This window comes from Salmo trutta, chromosome 12 (genome assembly GCF_901001165.1).
Source record: "Salmo trutta chromosome 12, fSalTru1.1, whole genome shotgun sequence".
Classification (NCBI taxonomy): Eukaryota; Metazoa; Chordata; class Actinopteri; order Salmoniformes; family Salmonidae; genus Salmo; species Salmo trutta.
In genome coordinates, this window is record NC_042968.1 from 75,354,105 (window position 1) to 75,374,675 (window position 20,571).

The following is a 20,571-nucleotide window of genomic DNA, read 5'->3' on the forward strand; positions in this document are numbered from 1 at the left end:
GCCTAGCCTACCCGTAGTGCGAAAGCTAAACAGTTTTGCCAGATTTGAGTGAATCCATTTTGGGGGGTTTGTGGGAGGGGGGGGGGGGTAATTTCATTTGTGGGGGATTTCCAGTCCATGGGGTGTAAAAATGGAGGAAGGTATTGTGGGGGGATATAATGTAGGACATATTACTATGACGGGAGTTTTATCAATAAATATGGGGCAAACACAGGAGTTTATAAGCTGAATAAAAATAAAACCCCTGGAAACAGGGGTCTGAGCTGGCAAACCTGAGTAACAATAGTTACAATCTAAGTCGGTAAAGTGAACCATCCCTTCACCTCATTTTGTTATAACATCTTTGGATTTGTCACCAATACTTGAAAACGTGAATAAAACAGTAAATAAATTATGCTCCATACATGCATACGGTGTGCTACAGTAGAAACGACAACACGATATTAACTATAATGATAATGTAATAAGGCACTTACTTTAATAGGAATGTGCACATGTCGAAATGTATTATTAATAAGGAAAACAACAATGAAAGCAATGTGTGCGCCAGTCAGAAAATGTGGCAGATGTTATTTTCTGCAGGTTCTGTTCTGACTGGAGATGCGCAAATGTCTGCATGCTTAATCTGTGAAAACACTAGGGAAATGCTTGGGCTCTTGTAGGAGAGAAGTTTGTCAGGCTCAGTAATTCCTCAAACGAAAATTGTCCGCAACAGTGAAATGGGCTACTTCTATGTGAATTAATGAGGAGGGGGAACACACCTCAATTCAAACTGTTGTTAGAAAATAAAACTTATTAGATAATTAGCAGGCAGTGTGCTTTGGTTTGAGGGCAGCGTGGGATAAATGTCCTGTTGCATAACAATCACATTTTGGTGCATTCTGACATCACGCGCATAACAAAACTCATGCTAGGGCAACCGTTACAGATATTTGGAACTCACACGTGAAAAGGTTAAAAATGAAACAATTATTTTATAAATTATCAGGCCTTCTATGAAGGCCAAGAAGGCCTTGATGGTTCGTTCCCCACTTCCCACAAGCCTCCATTTAAATATTTGTTCAAGGTCATCCATGTGTGTAGTGTGTGAGGCTGGAGAGAAAGCCTTGATGTATTTATTTTGGAGAGTTCCAGAGTTTTCCTTTGGAGATGGCCTAAAATCCAATCATCCATTTTGAAACACATCTGAGACGATAAGTGGAGGGCTGCTGTTATCCAATCACCACTCACCTCAAGATCAAAACACAAGTATGTCTGTCTTTGCCTCAATCTCTCTGATATAAGGCTACTTGTGCATTGATGTCGACTGCGCACATCTTCCTCAACCAACCATAAACACACAGAAACAAAGAGCCAGGCATGCAGCGTGACTAGGCCTACTCTGCTGCCTGTTGAAAGCCAGTTAATCCCTATCTTCTGATCATCGTGGCATGGTGTCATGTGCATGCATACAATGTAATAGACACTAGCTTCTATACCTCAACTCATTGAAGCAATTCAGGTCTGCTCTCCTGGGACCTCGTTATGCAGAGCATTCTATAGAGTAGCATACAGCTACTGTACAGGGCTGACTGAACAGGATATGAGGGTATTTTCATGTATGTCATTCCCCCATTTCAATGCAATTTGTGTTTTTGAGAAGATCTTACATGAAGTACCGGGAGGGTTTTCAACAGCAGCTGCTTTTTTTAATGGTTCAGTCCATATTTGATGGTGAAGATTAAAACCCATCACCCATGTAGAGTTGAAGTGAGCGTAGCTGTGGCTGCTGGGTTGTTTTGTGCTGTGCTGGGTTGTGCTGTGCTGTGCTGTGCCATGCTGTGACGTGCGGCGAGGCAGGCCTGTGCTGAGAGGGCGGTCATCTCTGATGTCTTCTGAACCCTCCCGGTCCTTCATCATCCACAAGGGAGCAGAACCGGTGAGCTGTTTGGAAAGGAAGGCTATCATCAGAGGACACGTTTAATTTCAATGAAGAAGACTTTGTTTCCTAATTAATCTCCTGGCTCCGGCTCCCTGCTCCACTCCTGTCACTTCCTCGGAATTAAACACGGCCGGCAATTTGTTAAATCAATTATCAAGAGAGGAAGCGGGCTTTCAGTTAGCACGCACACACACAGAGGCTACGCTGCACACATGCATGAGATAGCTAGACGGTAGAAGAGACATGCTGCTGTGGAGAGGCAGGAAGGCCTTCAGGAGAAAGGTGGAATGTGTTGTTGGGATGACCAACTGAGGAGCAGGAAAACAGGAGAAAGAAGGAGCTTGTCCTTGTTGACATGGCGGAGAGCTTTGTAAACAAGAGTCTGATGAGGACTCTCCAACAAAACAGAATGGCGGCTCCCCAAGAGACATTATCCACAGAGAGAGATGAAGAGAGGGGACATAGAGAGGGAAAGAGTGGGGGCAAAAGAGAAAGGTAGATGCTGAAGAGGAGACGAGGCAGAGGGAACAGAAGCAGGGGTGGAGAGGGGGAAAAAACGATTGTTCCATATTGTCCTTGTCTCATACATCTCTTTCTCTCTTTGTCCCTCACTGTATTCCGCAAAGTTTTGAATGAGGAGTTTCACTGTGACTCATTTGTATAGTAAAAGTGCTATTTTCCATGTGTATGTGGTAGGTATTTATTTTGTCTGCTAGTGTGAAGGTGGTCCACCATTGAAACAGCTTAACAATGACACTTATTGTTGTAAATTGATATTCTAGTTTGTCCTGTAACCCCCCCCCCCTCGCTTACGTACATTGGAATGTTTAGAATGTTTTGTCCTGTGAAACGCATTAAACAATGCCCACGTTACTTTCTACTCCCGTCTCATGTCCTGTCCTTATATTAGTTGTATAAGTAATACAGTGTGCCATACAACACTTGTGAATTCAAGCTAGTCCTCTCTCTCTTTCTCTCTTACTATATGTTTTGAAACCATCTAAATATAATAGCTCTGACTTGAATAGAATGACATCTGAATAAAGAAGAGGAGAGGGACAGGCCTGAACACAAAACACATTTGTAGATTCTGTTTGACTCATAGTTGATCCAAAGACACGAAAAATGAACACTATTCATTTTAGAGACGAGAGATACCTGAGGGGTGCAAAATGAAAAACCTGAGTTTCAAATTGAAAGACAAACAGTAGAGGAAGCGAGGCTGATGGCTGTTCTTTCAGGCTGTATTTGAGGAAAGAGGAATAGACATTGCATGATGTGTTTAAATCACGGCGTTCCATCTTCCAGTGGGACACATTTCATTAAGCCTAGCAGCTGGGGCCAGCGCTCCATGCGTCCACTCATCTATCATAGAAATCCATCAGGCCTGTCCTCTTCCTGCTCCGACAGCATGTATGTGACTGGACCCTGTCCATCTGATCAGATGACTGACTGCCCACACTTATTCATTTTCTCTTTCCATCTTTCTTTTCCTTTTTCTCTCACTCCCTCCATTGCAATCCCTGGCCTCCTCCCTCCATAGCTCGCTCCTCTTTCTCCCTCACGCCTTCTGACTGACCTAAACGACCACTGCATATAATCCTGATTCACAACCCTGCTGCTTTCTTTGTCTTTGCTTTTTCGGCAGTCTCTCCCTCTTTCTCTTTCTCTCAATCTCTCTCGCTTTCTTTCTCTTTTTCTCTCTCTCTGTGTTTCTCTCTCTCTCTCTCTGTGTTTCTCTCTCTCTCTTTATCTCTCTCGCTCTCTCTCACACTACTGTAATTGGTATGGGAATGAAATCTGAGGGAGAAAAGCAGTCAATGAATGCCCTCAACTGGAGCATTCAGGTCAAAGGTCACAGTGATGACGGGCCAAGATGATTTAAGAAGAGGTGGTTTTGCTAATTTTCGTATATTTATGATGTCATTGTTGTTACTCCTGAAAGGAAACAATGGCTCTGTCGTCTATTAACAAACTCAAAGAAGCAGAGTCCCACGGGAGCTATGACCAGGGTCATCCCAACATCTCCACAGGTACTCGATGCAGACAGATCTAAAGAAATAAGCTGGGTGGATGAAAGAGTTAAATCAACAAAAGGTAGGAGGAAAAAAAACAAGAATAAAAAGATACATTTCAAAGGATTGAAAAGGGTTTGAAGGGACCCGGGAGAGATGTGGAGAAAGGTAGAGAGATGACATAGAAGTGGAAAATGAAATTGCAAGTAAATCCCTGGTTCAGTCTGCCTAGGCTGGTTAGAGGGGTGAAGGTTGAGGTGTGTGTGAGTACCGGTGTATACATGTGGGTATATGTGTGTGTGTGTGTGTGTGTGTGTGTGTGTGTGTGTGTGTGTGTGTGTGTGTGTGTGTGTGTGTGTGTGTGTGTGTGTGTGTGTGTGTGTGTGTGTGCATATGTATGCATGGCATGTGTGCATTCGTGTGTGTGTGTGCTTTTGGTTGGTGGCAGGAGAAATCAGAGGATGGGCTCTTTGTATTGGCTGGAATGGAATGAATAGAAAAGTATCAAACACGTCAACCAAATGGAAATACACACACGATGGTGCAGTCATTCCATTCCAGCCATAACAATGAACCAGTCCTCCAATTTAAAGTGACACCAGCCTCCACTGGTATGCACGTGCATAAATATGCAAATGTGACACAAGCAGATGAAAATCACCCAACGAACAGGCTGCTGTATTAATCCCTTCAGGACTCAGAAATATGGTCATAACTGTACATTTCAGTGAGATTTCCTGTACACAGGACCTCCTCACTGCTGTCCCAAAACAAGGCTCCCTGTCACTCCATGACATGACCCGGCTGTCTGGCCTCAGCCTTTTGGATATCAGAGTGTCAGTAACTCACCAGCATTACCAGCATTACGACAAGGAATACGACTTTCTCAAATTTGACCCTTTGTCCGTACGCCCCAGGACAATTGAACTGATTCCAGAGGCTGATCCAAAACATCGCCGGCGGAGAGGAGGTATTCGGAGTGGACTTCTAGTCCAACTCAGGAGGCACGCACACCACCCACTGCTTCTGAGTATTTTACTTGCGAATGTTCAGTCTCTGGATAATACATTTGACGAGCTCAGGGTGAGTATTTTCTTCCAGAGAGACATCAGGGATTGTAACATACTCTGTTTCACGGAAACATGGTTCTCTCGGGATATACTGTCTGAGTCCGTACAGACAGTTGGGTTCTCAGTTCATCGCGCAGGCAGGAATACATATCTCTCCGTGATGGGGTGCACAGTTGAAGTCGGAAGTTTACATATACCTTAGCCAAATTACATTTAAACTCAGCTTTTCACAATTCCTCACATTTAGTCCAAGCAAAAATTATTAGGTCAGTCAGGATCACCACTTTATTTTAAGAATGTGAAATGTCAGAATAATAGTTGAGAGAATTATTTATTTCAGCTTTTATTTCTTTCGTCACATTCCCAGTGGGTCAGAAGTTGACATACACTCAATTAGTATTTGATAGCATTGCCTTTAAATTGTTTAACTTGGGTCAAACATTTTGGGTAGCCTTCCACAAGCTTCCCACAATAAGTTGGGTGAATTTTGGCCCATTCCTCCTGACAGAGCTGGTGTAACTGAGTCAGGTTTGTAGGCCTCCTTGCTCGCACACGCTTTTTCAGTTCTGCACACACATTTTCTATAGGTGAGGTCAGGGCTTTGTGATGGCCACTCCAGTACCTTGACTTTGTTGTCCTTAAGCCATTTTGCCACAACTTTGGAAGTATGCTTGGGGTCATTGTTCATTTGGAAGACCCATTTGCGACCAAGCTTTAACTTCTTGACTGATGTCTTGAGATGTTGCTTCAATATATCCACATAAGTTTCCATCCTCATGATGCCATCTATTTTGTGAAGAGCCCCAGTCCCTACTGCAGCAAAGCACCCCCACAACATGATGCTGCCACCCCTGTGTTTCACGGTTGGGATGGTGTTCTTCAGCTTGCAAGCCTCCCCCTTTTTCCTCCAAACATAACGATGGTCATTATGGCCAAACAGTTCTATTTTTGTTTCATTAGACCAGAGGACATTTCTCCAAAAAGTACGATCTTTGTCCCCATGTGCAGTTGCAAACCGTAGTCTGGCTTTTAAATGTGTCATGACTTCTGCCGAAGTCGGTTCCTCTCCTTGTTCGGGCAGCACGCGACCATGTTGCAACATCTGGGCACCGCCATGGATCACGTGCTGCAGACAATGGATAGATGGGAGAGAGGTCTTCCAACGCCTCCACCAGCCCCGCTACAGCAGGCCCCACTGTCCACCCCTCCTTCACCCGGTTCCAGCGAGTTTTGGCTCTCGCTCCCGAGGGAGTATGATGGGACGGCTGCCGGATGCCAGGGGTTCCTACTCCAGCTGGAGCTCTACCTGGCGACCGTCCACCCGGCTCCTTTGGGATGTGAGAGCGTGTCCACCCTCATCTCCTGCCTCTCAGGCAAAGCCCTGGAGTGGGCCAACGCCGTATGGAGTGGAGGATACGCGGATTTGGACCATTACGCTGAGTTCACTGCCGCTTTCGGGCAGTTTTCAACCACCCGCCTGAGGGTCGAGCGGCGGGGGAACGTCTGTTCCACCTGAGGCAGGGGACGAGGAGCGTGCAGGATTTCGCTTTGGACTTCCGGACCATGGGCGCCAGCGCAGTATGGAACTACAGGGCCCTGATCGATCACTACCGGTGCAGTCTGCGCGAAGACGTCCGTCGGGAGTTGGCCTGCCGAGACACCACACTCACGTTGGACCAGCTGGTGAACCTGTCCATCCGGCTGGACAACCTACTGGCTACCCGCAGATGTCCGGATTGGGGCCTGTCAGTTCCATCCCCCAGCACCTCCGCTCCGACGCCCATGGAGCTAGCAGGTGCTGCTCTTAGGGGAGGGGCCATTCCCTGCACCATCTGTGGCCGCAGAGGGCACACTGCTGGTCGGTGCTGGGGGGGGTTCCTCAGGAAGTCGAGTCAGCAGGCAGGGCAATATCGTGTCACCCCAGGTGAGTCGGCACCAGGCTCAACCAGAGCCCCCTGTTGCTCACATGTATGTGTTTATTACATTTCCTGAGTTTTCCCCACATTCCCAGCATAAGGCACTAGTAGATACAGGCGCAGCTGGGAATTTTATTGACCGTTCATTTGCCCATAGTTTAGGGATCCCCCTTGTTCCTGTAGATATGCCCTTCCCTGTGCACGCCCTAGATAATCGACCATTAGGATCAGGGCTGATTAGGGAGGCCACCGCTCCACTAGACATGGTTACGCAGGAGGGTCACAAGGAGAGAATCAGTCTCTTCCTTATTGATTCTCCTGGGTTTCCCGTGGTGCTTGGCCTACCCTGGTTGGCCTGTCATGACCCCACTATTTCATGGCAACAGAGGGCTCTCAAGGGGTGGTCACGAAAGTGCTCAGGGAGGTGTGTAGGGGTTTCCATCAGTGCGACTACGGTGGAAAGTCCAGACCAGGTCTCCACTGTGCGCATCACCTCAGAATATGTCGATTTGGCTCTCGCCTTCTGTAAGAAAAAGCGACTCAATTACCACCCCATCGACGGGGGGATTGTGCGATATATCTCCTGGTAGACGCAGCACTTCCCAGGAGTCCTCTGTCACAGGAGGAGACGGTGGCTATGGAAACATATGTCTCCGAATCCCTGAGGCAGGGATACATTCGTCCCTCCACTTCACCTGCCTCCTCGAGTTTCGTTTTTGTTAAGAAGAAGGATGAAGGTCTGCGCCCGTGTATTGACAATTGGGGTATCAATCAGATCACGGTGAGGTACAGCTACCCGCTGCCTCTCATCGCCAGTGCAATCGAGTCAATGCATGGGGCGTGCTTCTTCACAAAATTGGATCTCAGGAGCGCTTACAACCTGGTGCGTATCCGGGAGGGGGACGAGTGGAAGACAGCATTTAGTACCACCTTAGGGCACTATACACTATACGAGTACCTCGTCATGCCATATGGGTTGATGAATGCTCCATCAGTCTTCCAGGCCTTTGTTGATGAGATTTCCGGGACCTGCACGGGCATGGTGTAGTGGTGTATATTGATGACATTCTGATATACTCCATTACACGCGTCGAGCATGTGTCCCTGGTGCGCAAGGTGCTTGGTCAACTGTTGGAGCATGACCTGTTCGTCAAGGCTGAGAAATGTCTGTTCTTCCAACGGTCCGTCTCCTTCCTAGGGTACCGCATTTCCATGTCAGGGGTGGAGATGGAGAGTGACCGCATTTCAGCCGTGCGTAACTGGCCGACTCCCACCACGGTAAAGGAAGTGCAGCGGAGGTTTATCCGGGGCTTTGGTCAGGTAGCGGCTCCCATTACCTCACTGCTAAAGGGGGGCCCAGTGCGACTGCAGTGGTAGGCTGAGGCGGACAGGGCTTTTGGTCACCTGAGGGCTCTGTTTACCTCGGCTCCCATGCTGGCTCATCTGGATCCCTCTTTGGCGTTCATAGTGGAGGTGGACGTGTCCGAGGCTGGGATAGGAGCCGTGCTTTCTCGCCACCGAAGCTCCGCCCCTGTGCCTCCTTTTCGAAGAAGCTCAGCCCGGCGGAGCAAAACTATGATGTGGGGGACCGGGAGCTGTTAGCTGTCGTCAAGGCTCTGAAGGCGTGGAGACATTGGCTTGAGGGGGCGAGACACTCTTTTCTCATCTGGACTGACCACCGCAATCTGGAATACATCCGGGTGGCGAGGAGACTGAAACCTCGCCAGGCAAGGTGGGCCATGTTTTTTACCCGTTTTGTGTTTACCTTGTCCTACCGACCAGGTTCCCAGAACGCTAAGGCAGACGCATTGTCCCGGATGTATGACACAGAGGAGCAGTCCATGGATCACACTCCCATACTCCCGGCCTCTTGCCTGGTGGCACCAGTAGTGTGGGAGCTGGATGCGGACATCGAGCGGGCATTACGTACAGAGCCCACTCCTCTCCAGTGTCCAGCCGGGCGTCTGTATGTTCCGTCTGCTGTCAGCGACCGGTTGATCTATAGGGCCCACACGTCACCCTTCTCTGGTCATCCTGGCATCGGTCGGACGGTGCGTTGTCTTAGTGGGAAGTACTGGTGGTCCACCTTGGCAAAGGACGTGAGGGTGTATGTTTCCTCCTGCTCAGTATGCGCCCAGTGCAAGGCTCCCAGGCACCTACCCAGAGGGAAGTTACTTTTTTTTATTTTTTTTATTTTTTTTTGTCATTTAGCAGACGCTCTTATCCAGAGCGACTTACAGTAGTGAATGCATACATTTCAATTCATTTCATACATTTTTTTTTTTTTTTTTTTTCTCGTACTGGCCCCCCGTGGGAATCGAACCCACAACCCTGGCGTTGCAAACACCATGCTCTACCAACACAAACACCATGCTCTACAACCCTTACCCGTTCCACAACGACCTTGGTTGCACCTGTCGGTGGACTTCCTGACGGATCTTCCTCCCTCACAGGGCAACACCACGATCCTGGTCGTTGTGGATCGGTTTTCTAAGTCCTGCCGTCTCCTCCCTTTGCCCAGTCTCCCTACGGCCCTACAGACTGTGGAGGCCCTACAGACTGTGGAGGTTCACTCACATCTTCCGGCACTACGGGGTGCCTGAGGGCATAGTCTCTGATCGGGGTCCCCAGTTCACATCCAAGGTATGGAGGGCGTTCAAGGAACGTCTGGGGGTCTCGGGCAGCCTCACCTCGTCTCGGTCAGTTTTCACCCCAAGAGTAACGGGCAGGTGGAGAGATTTAACCAGGATGTGGGTAGGTTTCTGTGGTCATATTGCTAGGACCGGCCCGGGGGAGTGGGCGGCGTTCATCCCCTGGGCAGAGATGGCCCAAAACTCACTCCGCCACTCCTCCACTAACCTCTCCCCCTTCCAGTGCATACTGGGGTATTAGCCGGTTCTGGCACATTGGCATCAGAGCCAGATCGAAGCTCCTGCGGTGGACGAATGGTTTAACCTGTTATGGATAGGGGGCAGTATTTTCACGGCTGGATAAAAAACGTACCGATTTAATCTGATTATTACTATAATTATTAGCTTTGGATACACCATTTTAAAGACAAGACTCTCGTTAATCTAACCACATTGTCCGATTTCAAAAAGGTTTTACAGCGAAAGCAAAACATTAGATTATGTTAGGAGAGTACACAGCCAAAAAAATTCACACAGCCATTTACAAAGCAAGCATATATGTCACATAAACCCAAAACTCAACTAAATGAAGCACTAACCTTTCATGATCTTCATCAGATGACACTCCTAGGACATTATGTTATACAATACATGCATGTTTTGTTCAATCAAGTTCATATTTATATCCAAAAACAGCTTTTTACATTAGCATGTGATGTTCAGAACATGCATTCCCACCCAAACCTTCCGGTGAATTTACTAAATTACTCATCATAAACGTTGACAAAATACATAACAATTATTTTAAGAATTATAGATACAGAACTCCTTTATGCAATCGCGGTGTCAGATTTTAAAATAGCTTTTCGGAGAAAGCACATTTTGCAATATTCTGAGTACATAGCTTAGCTATCACGGCTAGCTATTTTGACACCCGCCAACTTCGGGGCACACTAAACTCAGAATTACTATTAGAAAAATGGTATTACCTTTGCTGATCTTCATCAGAATGCACTCCCAGGACAGCTACTTTCACAAGAAATGTTGTTTTTGTTCCAAATAATCCATAGTTATGTCCAATACCTCCATTTTGTTTGTGCTTTCAGGTCACTATCCAAAGGGTAACGCGCGAGCCCATATCGAGACAAAAAAATTCAAAACGTTCCTTTACCGTACTTAGAAGCATGTCAAATGCTGTTTAAAATCAATTTTTATGGTATTTTTCTCGTAAAATAGCGATAATATTCCAACCGGACAATAGTGTTTTCTTCAAAGACGAAAAGAAAAAACAGCATGGTCGCGGGACCGCGCATCTCCAATCTCTTAGTCACTAGGCAGACCACTGACAAACTGAGCTACCATACTCTGCCCAGATACAGGAGACACCTCAATCCGCATTCTGAAGGCTTTAGAGAGCCAATGGAAGCCTTAGAAAGTGGTACGTAACAGCTCAGATACTGTAGTTTCAATAGAGAAGCAAAAGAAGGACTACAAATTCGCAGACAGGCCACTTCCTGCTTGGAATCTTCTCAGGTTTTTGCCTGCCATATGAGTTCTGTTATACTCACAGACACCATTCAAACAGTTTTAGAAACTTTAGAGTGTTTTCTATCCACATCTACTAATAATATGCATATTCTCGTTTCTGGGCAAGAGTAGTAACCAGTTTAAATCGGGTACGTTTTTTTCATCCGGCCGTGAAAATACTGCCCCCTATCCGAAACAGGTTAACAAAGAAAAATTGAGGAAAACACTACCGAAGTTCTATCAACACATTGTAAAACTCACACTGCTATAACACTCAACTGCTGCTACTCCTACAAGGCCCTCCCCCGCCCTCCCTTCGGCAAATCTGATCATGACTCCATTTTGCTCCTCCCTTCCTAAAGGTAGAAACACAAACAGGAAGTACCCGTGCTAAGGTCTATTCAATGCTGGTCTGAACAATCGGAATCAACGCTTCAAGACTGTTTTGATCACGCGGACTGGGATATGTTCTGGGTATCCTCAGAGAATAACATTGATGAATACACTGATACGGTGACTGTGTTTATCAAGACGTGTACAGGAGATGTTGTACCCACTGTGATTATTAAAACCTACCCTAACCTGAAACCAGATGACAGCATTCGCACAAAAACTGAAATCGCGAACCACCTCATTTAATGATGGCAAGGTGACTGTGAATACAAACAGTGTGGTTATTCCCTCCGTAACGCAAGTATAGATAAAGTGGAGTCGCAATTCAGTGGCTCAGACATGAGACATATGTGGCAGGGTCTACAGGCAATCACGGACTACAAAAGGAACATTTGCATACCGACCCAATAGATCCACAGACGATGCAATCGCCATCGCACTGCCTTTTCCCATCTGGACAAAAGGAATAGATATGCTGTTCATTGACTACAGCTAAGCATTCAACACCATAGTACCCTCCAAGCTCATCATTAAGCTTGAGACCCTGGGTCTGAACTCTGCCCTGTGCAACTTGGTCCTGGACTTTCTGATGGGCCACCTTCAGGTGGTGAAGGTAGGAAACGACACCTCCACTTCGCTGATCCTCAACACTGGGGCCTCACAAGGGTGCGTGCTCAGCCCCCTCCTGTACTCCCTGTTCACCCATGATTGTGTGGCACACGCCTCCAACTCAATCATCAAGTGTGCAGACGACACAACAGTAGTAGGCCTGATTACAATGACGAAACAGCGTACAAGGAGGAAGAGAGGGCCCTGGGTGTGTGGTGCCAGGAAAATAACCTCTCACTCAACATCAACAAAACAAAGGAGCTAGTCATGGACTTCAGGACACAGCAAAGGGAGTACAGGAGGGGGCTGAGCACGCACCCCCCTATCCACATTGACGGGACCGCAGCCCTGACAACATTTTACAGATGCACAATTGAGAGCATCCTCTCGGGCTGTATCACTGCCTGCTATGGCAAGTGCTCCGCCAGCAACCGCAGGGCTCTCCAGAGGGTGGTACGGTCTGCCCACCAGATCACTAGGGGCAAACTAGCTACCCTCCAGGACACCTACAGCACCCGATGTCACAGGAAGGCCAAAAAGATCATCAAGGACAACAACCACCTGAGCCACTGCCTCTTCAACCCGCTATCATCCAGAGGTCAGTACAGGTGCATCAAAGCTGAGACCCAGAGACTGAAAAACAAATAAAATAGCCATCACTAGCACATTAGAGGCTGCTGTCCTATATACATAGACTTGAAATCACTGGTCACTTTAATAATGTTTACATATTTTGCATTACTCATTTAATATGTATATACTGTATTCTATTATATTCTACTGTATATTAGTCTATGCCGCTCTGACAATTCTCGTCCAAATATTTATACATTCTTAATTCCATTCCTTTCCTTATATTTGTGCGTATTGTGTGTATTGTTGTGTAATTGTTAGATATTACTGCATTGTTGGAGCTAGAGACACAAGCATTTCGCTACACAAGCAATAACATCTGCTGAACACGTGTATGTGACCAAGAAAATTTGATTTGATTCGATTAGGAATGGCATGCTGCTTTCTCTCATACCTTCAGGTCAACAGAGCTCAGCTCTGTGTTTGAGCAGGATAACCTCGTCCCTCTTCATCACTGTGTAATCCCTCACCGTCTGTTCTTCTATATTCCTTGTGAATGGCAGATGTGAGCTCATCTCAGACAGGGCTGATATGGTCTCTGATTCCATCTGGCTCAAAAACCTCTCTCTCTCCTTGTGAGTTGCTGCTGCTCTATCATAAGCATCATAAGCACTTGGAGGAGTATTAGTACTATTGTATTCACTGTAGTCTTTTTATGGATTAAAGTCTGCAAAAACACTACAATGAATACTGTAGTATTTACTGTAGTATACTGCAATATACTGCAGTATTAATAGTTAGCTATAGTATAAATACTGTAGTAAAAAAGAAATATACTGAGCAGAAATGTGAACGCAACAATTTCAAAGACTTTACTGAGAAATCTGTCAATTAAATTGATTAATTAGGCCCTAATCTATGGATTTCACATGACTGGGCAGGGGCCCAGTGGGGCGCATCCACCCACTGGGGAGCCAGGTCCACCCACTGGTTACACGTGGTCTGCGGTTTTGAGGCCGTTTGGACGTACTGCCAAATTCTCTAAAATGATGTTGGAGCCGGCTTACGGTAGAGAAATTAACATTACATTCTCTGGCAACAGCTCTTTTGGACATTCGTGCAGTCAGCATGCTAATTGAACGATCCCTCAAAACTTGAGACATCTGTGTCATTCTGTTGTGTGACAAAACTGCACAGTTTAGAGTGCCTTTTATTGTCCCTAGCACAAGGTGCACCTTGTAATGATCATGCTATTTAATCAGCATCTTGATATGCCACACCTGTCAGGTCAATGGTCCCATGTGGCTCAGCTGGTAGAGCATGGTGTTTGCAACACTAAAGTTGTGGGTTCAATTCCCATGAGGGACCAGTATGGAGAAGAAAAAAAACACTTGTATAAGAGTGTCTGATAAATGACTAAAATGTTAAAAAATAATAATAACTATGAAATAATATTTTGGTGCGTGTGGAACATTTCTGGGATTTCAGCTCATGAGACATGGGACCAACACTTTACATGTTGCATTTATATTTTTGTTCAGTATGATATTTACTAAAGTAATTCATGTAGGTTCTTTGCAAACTGAAATATACTGTAATATTTACTGTAGTGTTTTTGCAGACTGTGGTATTTACTGTAGTGTTTTTGTGCTGTGGTATACTGTGGTATTTACTCTTGTGTTCTTGCGGACATTACTGTAGTATTTAATGTTGTTTTTTGTTGTATTATCTTCGACATAGAAGGGGAGGCTTTCTCCTTGAGAAAACCTACTGAAGAAATACTAAAATAGCAAATGTTCCATAGGTAGGTGTTTTCTGTAACGTGAGGGGAACACAATATATGGTCTATACTTAGCATGAAGGTTCCTTACTTATGGGTGGCACATATTGGGATATGGAGGAAGGGAATGGGCAGGTTATATGCAATAAGTGTAGTTTTCTTGTGGACATTGCTGTAATATTTACTACAGTGTTTTTGGGGGGGATAATAGCGTAGTATTGACAATGGTATTCTACAACATTCTATAGTAACTAATACACATGATTGTGGGATACTACAATGTGTAGTATAATATTCTACAGTATACTACAGTTTACTACAGAATTTTATAGTAAGCACTGTAGTATTCTATAGTAAACTAATATTTGTTAGTGTGTGTCACGTTGTATAAATGATTGGAGACAGGAGCAGGAATACGTAATGGGGGGTTTTAATACTTCATCCAAATTACACAACATGCCATGAAAGGCAAAACAAACACGTATACAAAACACACAGGGATGTAACTCAAACAAAAGAGCGAGGTTAAACCTCTAATAAATACACGGGACGAGAACCGTAATAACAATGCACGGGACGAGAACCGTAATAACATTTGCACAAAATGTTATCTAGGTGGCTAACATAGGCTAGGGGTTAGAGTTATGGGTTAAGGTTAGGGTTAGGGGATGGGTTAGCTAACATGCTAAGTAGTGGCAATGTAGAATTTCTTTTGTAAGAAATAACAAAGTTACTAAATTCCTAAAGTAGTCTGTGATTAGGCTCGAACATGCAACCTTTGCAGTCGTCACGTTATACGCCCATACATCCATCCTCTTTGAAAGACATAAGCAACTGGAGAGCGGAGTGGTCAGTCCTTACAGTGAAGGGCAGGCCATACAGGTAGTATTTGAAGTGTTTGATAGACTCCACTATAGTGAGGAGCTCTCACCGGGTGTCACAGTAGCGGCGTTCGTGTTTGTTGAATGTTTTTCCGAAGTACGCTACCACTCTCATCCCCTCTGGCCCCACTTGGGCCAGCACTCCACCCATGCCCACATTGCTCGCATCTGTGTCCAGGATAAAGGGCAAGGTGAGGTCAGAGGGGATGAGCACAGGGGCCTCGATCAGTACATGCTTGAGGATGTTGAAGGCCTCCGTGCACTCTGCTGTCCATGTGAAGGCCTAGTCCTTCGGCAGCAAGCAGAAATGCTGAAGAAGCCCTGTACAAACATCCTGTAGTTCAAGGCCAGCGGGATACGGCGGGGATGCATTTTGATGGGTCTGACCCACATCCTCCTCACTCAGAGGAAAGATGTGTCTGAACTCAAACAGCAACTGTCACAGCTGTTCCTGCTGCTAGGGGTCAAGACCATCACAGTACCTCCCCATTAGCTCGCTCAATACGGTATCCTCTCCTGGGTCTCTGCTGCTTTGACAACCTGAGTAAGGGGGTTCTTGAGCAGTGTGAATGTCACATTAAGGGGGGCCATGGTGACCGCAGGCCAGCTCAGTGTGTGCCCGTCTAGGTCTAGCTGGCAGCCTGTGCTCCTAACAAAGTCCACCCCAGGATACAGAGGTCCTGCACAGGTGCAACACACACAAGATTACACATAGTCCTGCCCCTATTGTAAGAGTGATTACCCTCTTCCTCTTCATGGGTGCCAGCTCAACTGTGACTGTGCAGAGCTACACAGTTCTAATTCAGTCCAACCTGGTACAATGTCCGGCCTCACCAAGGTTACTGTGGACCCAGTGTACACCAAGGCAGAGCAGGGCACCCCTTCCACAATGACAGGGACGTGACAAAAGATCCGAACACAGGTCCAGCCCACCACTACAACAGGATCCATCCGCATGCAGTCATCTGCTTCTGGGGGAACTGGATCTTTGCTCCCCCGTCTGTGCCGTTGTACTACTCATGGCGATGGTGGGGTTTGGGAAAGAGAGCCAGGGGTCAGCACTGCCCCGTCTATGTGGACCCAAGCCATTTCCCTGAGCTCTGGGAGACATGGGGCAATCCCTGCGCAAATGGCCTGGCTGGCCACACCCCCAGCAAACTATGGAGCTAGACTGCATGAATGAGTTCAGTAATTTCAACCACCCATGCTCTGCACCACAGCCAGAACAGTGGGTGTATCTCCACACACCCCTACTGAAGCCCCAGTACACAGAATCTCCCTCTCCAAAGCCATCTCCAAGGCTTTCTGTACTGACGCAGGATGAGCCACCCGGGTCTGTGTAAGAAGCATCCGTAGCAGTTCTCCAAGCTGTCTGTGTGATTACTAAGTTCGGAGCGTAGCAGCCCAGGTTGTAAACAATGTCCAAAGTACCTCTCCAGTGCCCCAACTCAAGTCCCATAATCACATCTGTCCTCCGGGCTAATCAATATCAAACAGGACAGAGATCATCTGTGAGGCACAAAGCTAGCTGAAGTGCCTTATCTTCATCCGACCACCCCTCTGAATGAGCTAAAAGTTCAAACTGGGCAAGAAAAGCTTCCCAATCCGCTTTAACGGAGTACTTTGGGGTCTTAACAGCTACGGATGCGACTGGGGACTGGGCGTACCGTGTTTGTTTACATTCTGAGCCCCAGCCTTCCCGTCATGCAGCATCAACATCACAACTTCGTTTCGCCCACCAGAATCTGCGCGAAGAGGAGACGAAGATGCCCGCTTCAGCCGCCATCCATATAGCGGCCTCTCTCAAGTGGGTCTTGTGCCCTGATGCCCTTGCATACTCCTCGACTTGATCCTCCGATGTCCATCCACAAGCACCCCCATTTCCATGATCGTCCTCTACCGCTTCCTTTGCTCATGGGCCACCTCAAAGCATTTTCAGTCCCCTTTCAACGCTAGGCTAATCTGCGTAGCTAGCCACGGTAGTCAGCCAGCTAGCTCAATTTTACTTTTTACTTCTGACAACTATGTAATGACCTCAATAGATCATGAATAAACAAATGTCCAGGGCATAGGATCAAGCTCTTGAATCAAATGGTTTATTCCTAAACTCTTAACAGGCTACTGTAGGGACATAGCCTACGCCAAAACAATCTGTAAAATATACACTCAACAGTTATCTAACACACTTGTCGTGGACATAACAGAGAGAACAAAATAAAAAGCCTGGTCTTATGGCTTGCGGTGCCCGACCCCTCTCGCAGTGATGTGGGGAGTAAGAAAATACCCTCCCTCTGACTAGAAACTCATTGCAGGTTTTGAAAATCACAGTTTTTCTTACTTTTAATCCTACCCTGTAATGTCACAGAGAAATATTTTTTAGAACCTTTATTATCTTTTTAACCCCAAATAATATATGTAGACACTGGTATGGTGCTGTAGGTAATGAATATGAGTTTGAAAAGTGAAGGAATTGCCCTTTAAGTTACCTTCTGTCTTACGTAACCATACGAAATGTAAAATATTATACTAATTTGAGTGTGCCTATATGTTACATCTAGTCTATGAGACCAGGCTGGCCTCTGTCTCTCACTCCCGCCCCTCTCTCTCTATCTATCTCTATCCTTTCCTCTCTCCCTCTATCTCTATTCCTCCCTCCATCATATGATTGAGGGGGTGCAGCCTTGTAAGACCACAGCACTCTTGGAGAGAGGATAACCAAATCCCAGCCGGAGGTGCTTGACTAAATGACTGTGGGAAATGGTGTACTTTAGATGCTGCAGCAATACCAGGGACATGTGGGGAGCCTTGTACACTAAATCCCCCCTTTAACCCTGTCTGGGTCTTCACCCCAAGTGCCACATCACTCCCGATCTGGAGTTCTGGCTCTCCTGAAAACCCCATTGCAGGCGCTAATCCCCAGCAGTGCTCCCTGCACGCTTTTTCGCTCCTCCCCGCTCATGGAGACCCAGGGTGGGCTAAATAATTCAGGTACCGCTGCTGCAGCTTGTCCAAATCTATAGAGGATTCTGCATCAAAATGTATTTGTATGTTTTTTTCTCTACCTCTATCTCCTGTTATCCTCCTGTCTTTATCGTCTGTGGTAAAGAATGGCATTGCGAGGCTTCTGAATCTTGTTTGCAGTGGGAGGGAGGCATACTGAGAAGCATACTGAGAAGCAGCAGGGGGCCACATATGACACTTTCAAGCTAAGCATGTGTATCGATGTGGAGGATGAGAAATAAAGCATTAGATATGTTTAATTCTTAATAAGACTGCGCCAAATAAGTAACGTTACTACTACCAGTAATGTGTCTATGTTGTGTTTGTGTTGGGCTCTCATTAAACCACTGTATTTTTCCACAGTGAGAGAAAAGAGGGGAAGGAGAGCAAAAGGAGAGAGTGATGGAGCCAGGTTCCCTTGGGGGCTGTGCCAGACTGACTCATTTCTGCAAGATCGATCTAAATGGATCTGGTGTGTAAAATAGCCTCGGTCTGATGGGAGTTGGGAGGCACAAAGAGGAGAAGAAAAAAACATAAATACAGACAACATATCGTTGTTGAGGCTGAAAACTAGGCTGACTGAGATGATCCTAACAGATGAAAGACACTGATCCGACTGAAATGCAAAGGCGTTGCCAGAGTCAATGCTGCAGCAGATGAAAACAGTGCCGTGAAAAATGATTTGCCCCCTTTAAAATGTTCTCTACTTTTGCACATTTTTGATACTGAATGTTATCAGATCTTCAACCAAAACCTAATATTAGATAAAGATAACCTGAGAGGACAGATAACGCAACAATTACATACTTATTTTATTTATTTCATAAACAAAGTTATGCAACACCCAATGCCCCTGTGTGAAAAAGTAATTGTCCCCTTACACTGAATAACTGGTTGTGCCATTTTTAGCTGCAATGACTTCAAACCAAACACTCCCTGTAATTGTTGATCAGTCTCTCATGTCGCTGTGGAGGAATTTTGGCCCACTCTTCAATGCAGAACTACTTTAACTCAGCAATATTTGTGGGTGGGTCCTGAGGCAGCAAAACATCCCCAAACCATCACACTACCACCACCATGCTTGACCTTTCATATGAGGGTTTTACTATGGAATTTAGTGTCAGGTTCCCTTTATCTAATTTTAGATTTTGGTTGAAGATCTGATAACGTTAAATATCAAAAATATGCAAAAATAGAGAAAATCAGAAAGGGGGCAAATACTTTTTCACGGCTCTGCATTACTGGTACTGACATGAACTGCTGGGCTTTTTAATATAATCTTTATTTAATTAGGCAAGTCAACAAATTCGTATTTACAATGACAGTCTACCCCGGCCAAACCCGGACGACGCTGGGCCAATTGTGCGCCTCCCTATGGGACTCCCAATCACGGCCAGATGTGATACAACCTGGATTCGAACCAGGGACTGTATTGACACCACTTGCACTGAGATGCAGTGCCTTAGACTGCTGCGCCACTCAGGAGCCAACTAGGCCTATCTGACCATATAGCTTACTGTATATAGTAGCTGCCTTGGTGCATCACAGTTTGGTACAGTATCTGAGCTCGGGTATAATCGACTTGTTGTTAGGGAGAAAAAAATCAACAATAGCATGTAGACTTCTCTGGAAACATGCTGAGCTATTATATTTATTTTTCTTTGCTCTTTAAACTAGCACTAAAAGTAAAGGGAGATGGTATTCAGGTCTTAGTGCAAGGCTATGAGTTCACATCTCAGTCACTCATCACACACAAAGAGCCACAGAAGAGTACAAGTACTCAAGAATAATGGCTTATTAAAGAAATAACCAATTGGAAATATTGTTAATGGTTGACCAAGCGTGGCGAGTACAATATGAAGAGTGCTGGGTTTTCAGAAACGGGGGGACATAAAATACCTGATCTGTTTTTCTGATGTAAAGAGGGAACTAACTTGTTCTTAGTAACAAAGCATATTTACAGTAAATATTGTGTTTCTGATGTATTCATCAAATATTGATATAGGCAAATACCAGCAGAGGAATAAAGGGGGGTATGACTGGCTTCTGGCAAGGGTTATTGCTAAGGGAATGAGTCATACAATTGCTTTGAACTGAGAACATGAATGGTTTGAAAAAAGCTCTCTAAACATCAGAGCCACCCTATGTGCTGTGAATGAAACCGACTGATGCACATTCACGCCAAAGCCGTTAGAGGCTAGCCAAAACATGAATGCAAAGACTTCTCCTCACCTAGGCCTATTACTAATTACAGTC